We start from the raw sequence: 6,000 nt of genomic DNA, 5'->3' as shown, positions 1-6,000 counted from the left end.
CAGAAATAGCTGAAGAACAGTGTGGCTTCATACCAAGCAAGGGCACCAGAGAGCAAATTCTAAACGTACGCTAGATCGTGGAAAAAGCAATAGAATTCATATCACGACCTTTCTTTGCTTTGTTGACTATACCAAGGCGTTCGATTCGGTGAAATGGACACCACTTTGGATTATTTTACTAGAATTGGGAGTCCCGCAACACCTGGTGAAGCTATGGAGTTTATACGAAAGCAACACAGCGGCCGTCCGGGTAAACCAGACAATGTCCAACAACCTCAAAGCAGAAGCCGGCACGAGACAGGAATGTATTCTCTCACCCATTCTTTTCAACAGCTAAACGGAGTATATAACGAGAAAAGTACTGAAAGAGTGGAAAAAGGAATCTTCATAGGGGGGAGGAAGATCAACAACCTGAGGTACGTCGATGACACGCTGATCCAAGGTGCTAGTGAGCAAGAATTGGAGAACTTCATGGAAAAGCTTACACACTGACAAGCGAGGAATACGGTCTGGAGATCAACAGAGTTAAGACGAAATGTTGCCTGTCTTCGACAGGCAGACGAATAACCAGCCCAATGTGAGGCAGATAGCAAGCTTTGAGGTCGTTGAAAAATTCGTCTACTTAGGCTTCATAATCTCCAATAAAGGACATGTTCTGACGAAATTAAAAGAAAGCGACCATGGCCAGATCGGCCACCACAAAGCTTAGTCGAATATGGAAGGACCGGACCATCACTAAAAACACCAAGATAAAACTGGTCAAAGCCCTCATTTTCCCCATTGCGATCTACGCAGCCGAAACCTGGACTATCCAACAGACTGACAAGAAGAAGATAGAGAGCTTCAAAATGTGGGTGTATCGGTGCATTCTAAAGATCTCCTGGACTGAGCACCGCACCAACATCTCGATACTGGATGAATTGGGCATAAGGAAAAGGCTCCTAGCAAGAATCAACAAGACGTATCTCCGATACTTTGGCCACATAGCGAGAAGAACAGGCTCTGAAGCTAATAATGTAAGACAAAATAAACGGCAAGAGACTCAGAAGAAGATCACCAACCAGATGGGTGGACCACTTGTGGACTCTGATGGGGTTTCTTCACGAAGCGACCCACATGGCGTCAGACCGTCAGAATTGGCGGAACCAAGTCAGAAGGACCAACTCATGAGACGCCACCACGCCCTGTCAAGGGCAATGGATTGAGGAGGAGGAGGAGGTATAATTCCACCGTTCCCAATTCTTAACAGAATTGGCGAAGTCAACTCCTCATAGTTCACAAATCAGTCGCATACTAGCGACATATGCTGGCTCGCACCTGAATCCAGATATCAGTCATTGACCACTTTTTGTGACGAGAATGTTCGACTCGTCCGACAAACCCGCACCCTTATCTTCGGCCTTGTGGTTACTTTTTCGCTGCCTGTCTGCAGTTACGCTTCCTTTTTTCCCACACTTAAAGCATTTTCCTGCTGGTTTGTCCGATTTTCATTCTCCCCGCTGTTCTTTCGTAGTAAGTTGCTACTTCGTTTTCGCTGCAAAAGCGCTGTTTTTATTTGTGGATATTGTACTGCTTATTTCTTAGTTCCTCCATCGTGAGGTTTGACAAAGTCCTTTGCTCCTGGCTCGTCGACTCACAAGCTGTGTTGAAATGCTGATAGGAAGGTAGAAGAGTCATTAAAATTTTTGTACTTATCATCTCATCAGAAACAGATTCGCCAGCATGCTTAAACGATGTGCAAGACTAATGATGTACTCTTTTATTTTCGCTGTATGTAATAAGGGTTGTTCGCTTACCGTTATTACTATAATTTTTTTAGCCTTACTAGTCTTAGTTTGTTACATGCTTTGAGGTACCGTCGATATTCTTTCAAAGTATCAATACCTTCCGTTGCCAGTTGCTCAGTTTTTCCATACTCTTCGGTAACTATTTCAAGCACTTCTGCTGCATTGATCAGGAGTCTTACTTGAAATTGTCATGTTCCCCAGTTTTCCAATCCTTTCGGTTTATCTATTCCTGCGAGTTCACTATCCATCTTCGATATTTTTGCACTTTGCACATGGCGGTTAATCTCAAATAAAATCTCGCGTCTTTTTCCGAACAAAGAAAAAAACTGAAAATTTTACCGATCCGCATAAAATATTAATGATACCGTGTATCTGGGCTTATAATCTGTTGTTAATAGCAGATATTAGGAAATCAATAAATATGATTACGCCGGTATTAATAGAAATTACATGGGTTTGTTCGAAAATGATCTTACACGTATAGTGTCTTGGAGACTTCTGATCAAGTGCGCGGATTGGAATGTAGTCGCTTATCGAAGTATAGGCCGCGGGGTGTGAAAAGATGCAATTCGCGGTACGCAAAGATAACAGAAATTCCGCGTATGCACACGCAGTCAGCAGCTCGATATTCGATTCTAAAAACTATATACAAGTGGCTTTAAAACAGATGCCGCAGACGCTTTTCCTTGATAATATATCGGAATGTCTATCTCAATATTTCCAATACTTATACAAAATGTTGTAACGATGCATCCTTCCACTGTTACCCGGCCGTCGATTCGCCGGAAGTCCGCCGCCCGACAAACACCGGTCGGGCATAATGCGAAGGCGCCGAGCGCCCATTTTTAAGAAATAGAAAACGTTCGAATTTATAACTGCCGGTTTAAACGCGTTGTTTACCGGGAACCGTCGCCGCGCTCGGGTAACCGTACCGACCGTTCCCGAAACCGCCTGAGTCGCGCGCGGCGGTTCAACATTAAACAATATGCCTTAAAACAGTCAGGCATATTACGCACGCGCACCCGCCGGAAAAAGCGGTATAAATAAGGGCACATTTCACATCTCGAGACCAGATCTTCCGCAACCGCCAGAGTCTGTAAGACGCCTGGAAATCCGCTACGATCCTAGAAACCGCTCAACGAGAGAGAAAACGGGGTTGGGAGTACCCAGCCTCTGCCGAGAGTTTGCGGCATCTCTGAGAGCGATCCTTCCAATTTCTACGACAGAGGAAAACGAGGTTGGGCGTACTCAGCCTCCGTCGGGAGTTCTCGACACCTCGCACGAATCCGTCCACCTAAGTGCAACGGCGATCATCCAGTGGTAGGGAGTTCCCTGCCATTGACGGGTGTTCCCGTCGGCCGTTGCACTCCTGCATTCTACGGGAAGACCATCCCGGACGAAGCAATACTACGTTATCCGCGAACCGACAGTAATTCCGCGACCGCCATTGCCGCGATCGGACTCAATACGGCGCGCTAAGTCCCACTCAAGGGGGAGGATCTAATCCTGCCGCGACATCGATCGACGCAACCGAATCAATACAGGACCGTCTAAGGACCGCCCACCGGCCCGACCCAAATTATCGCCCGGTAGTTAGCGGCCTCTGCCGAAATCAAGATCCGCTCGCGTGATCGATATTATATCGAATCGCCGAAATCGCGCTCCGCGCCGCGCATCCGTGCATGTAATTCGGATGCACCGCGACCGACACGACCACACCGCTAACCGATTCCGACACTCACACACACACGAGTGCATCTTGTCACACACACATCATCATTCGCCTCACACATATACTGTCGATATATTGTACATATTACTTAGATATTATACGTTCGCACCCACATACTTTCGATACATTTTACATCATACTTAGATATTACACGTTCGCACACGCACTCGCTCGCTTATCATCTCACTCACACCCAAGCGCACACGCTCACACCCATACAGCGTTTATACACACACACTCACTCTGTATACACACATACTTACACGCAATGAATTATATTTTACCTCACGTGACTTTCATTCGTCTCTCAATACCCTTTCACGAGTCCCGGATCCCGACCGAGTTATCCACGACCGCCTCGCGAAAGCGGTTTATTACAATGTAATAATGTTTATATAATATATAAAAAAAATTTGTTGGAATATCTGTGGAATTGAACTTGAGTTTATTGCGTGATAGATTAAACCTTTGCACTAAGCCATTACATATTTCTCGTAAATTCTTTCATGTTTTCAGTATTTATGAAGCAGATATTCTTACACGATAACATTGATATAATCGAAAAGAAATCAAGATAGCATATATTTGTCGGTTCATAAATCTGCAATTGTTGAAAAATAATGTTAGCCAAGAATTAACAATTGAAGAATAATATAATTATTAGTCTATGAAACTGTAAAGACAATTGTTAAAGGATAATGTCAAACAAGGATTGACAATCGTGCTATTTATCCCGCTGATATAATACACGAAGTATTGATAGTAAAACAAATAAAGCAACAAATCACAACAAGTCTAACAGGCACCCGTGTCTTATATATTGTGTATTTGTCCACTCTGTTATCTGTTTCCTACTATTATTATTGATCATTACACAATATTTAATTGCACATATAATTTTAACATACAGGGTGATTCAAAACAACCTTCTGTCCTTACAATGTCATATACTTGACTCAACTCCAAGACGATTTTTCCTTTGCCAAAATTTTTTCCAAGGCTTAGTTTTTAAATTATAAGCCAAAATAGTTAACGAATTACGGGCCGCGTACGCGAGACAGGCAGGAGCGGCACAACTCACCGTCCCATGCTGGTGATTACGTGAGGCGCTCGCTGCGATCAATTATTTGCTACATGCGATGGGGTATGTATGAGAAAGAACGTATACACACACATACACATTCTCTCTCTCTCTCTCTCTCTCTCTCTCTCTCTCTCTCTCTCTTTCTCTCACTCACTCACTGACTCTTACTTTGTATGTAGAAATTTGTTGCCCTCATACGACTCAATAAGTAATATTTCCGTGTGATACAACGAGTAACTAGCAAACTTTTTTTTACACACAAAAACCACTTATCAATCTTTCACAAATTAATCCACGCACTTTATTGATAAACTGTATTTATTAAAAAAAACGATGTTATTATACGTCATTATATTTTCATATTTTATAGTTTCATGTTTTCAAAACTATTGAATTTACAATATCGGCGGCTTTAGCCGATCACAGGACACATGATAACGTCCGCGTCGATCACACGTAATGTGATACATTCAGTCGTTCGGCAGCCAGCAGCCGGCAACGCTAGTACCGATATAACTTGCTTGTTATCGTCGCGCAGTCTCCACATCGAATAACGCGTTTCTTTCTTCGAGTTATTTTAATAATTAATCGGTAATAATCGGTAGATTGTGATTAACCGTTATAATCGTTAATAAATTCAATTTATCGATAAAGTTCGTGGATTAATTCGTAAAGATTCGATAAGTAGACAATTTGTGAATGAAAAAAAGTTTGCTAGTTACTTGTTGTGTCACACGGAAGTACAATATTATTTATTGAGTCGTATGAAGGCAACGAATTACTACATAAAAGGTACAAATCAGTGTGTGAGAGAGAGAGAGAGAAAGCGAGAGAAAGAGAGAGCGAGAGTCCGTGTGTGCGATCAGCTCTTTGCTACACGCGATGGATGTAAAAGAGAAAGATAGATAGAGAGAGAGAGAGAGAGAGAGAGAGAGAGAGCGAGGGAGAGAGTGCGTGTGTGCGATCAGCTGTTTGCTACACGCGATGGATGTAAATGAGAAAGACAGAGAGAGAGAGAAAAAGAGTGCGTGTGTGCAATCAGCTGTTTGCTACATGCGATGGGTATAAAAGAGAGAGAGAGAGAGAGAGAGATGATGATGATGATGATAATTTATTAGCTACAGTAGCTACACTTCATTATACAAATACTTAATACTTAACCTAACTTAACTTTAATTATATTAATTATATTTTACAGTACATTTGCTTCTCTCTCTTTTTCTATAATATACCTTGTTAACTTTTTCCTAAAACTTTGAATTTTTTCTTCATTTTTTATTTCAATTGGTAATGCATTATATAATCTTAATCCTATAAACCATAACATTTTTTGCTCCTCGCTAGTCTTACATCTATTTATATATATTTTTCCTACTTGCCTAGTACTTACTCCTACT

This window comes from Polyergus mexicanus, unplaced genomic scaffold (genome assembly GCF_030449975.1).
Source record: "Polyergus mexicanus isolate NDT 795.1 unplaced genomic scaffold, iyPolMexi1.0 SCAF_13, whole genome shotgun sequence".
NCBI lineage: Eukaryota > Metazoa > Arthropoda > Insecta > Hymenoptera > Formicidae > Polyergus > Polyergus mexicanus.
The sequence above is the reverse complement of the archived record's forward strand: the minus strand, read 5'-3'. Positions refer to the sequence as shown.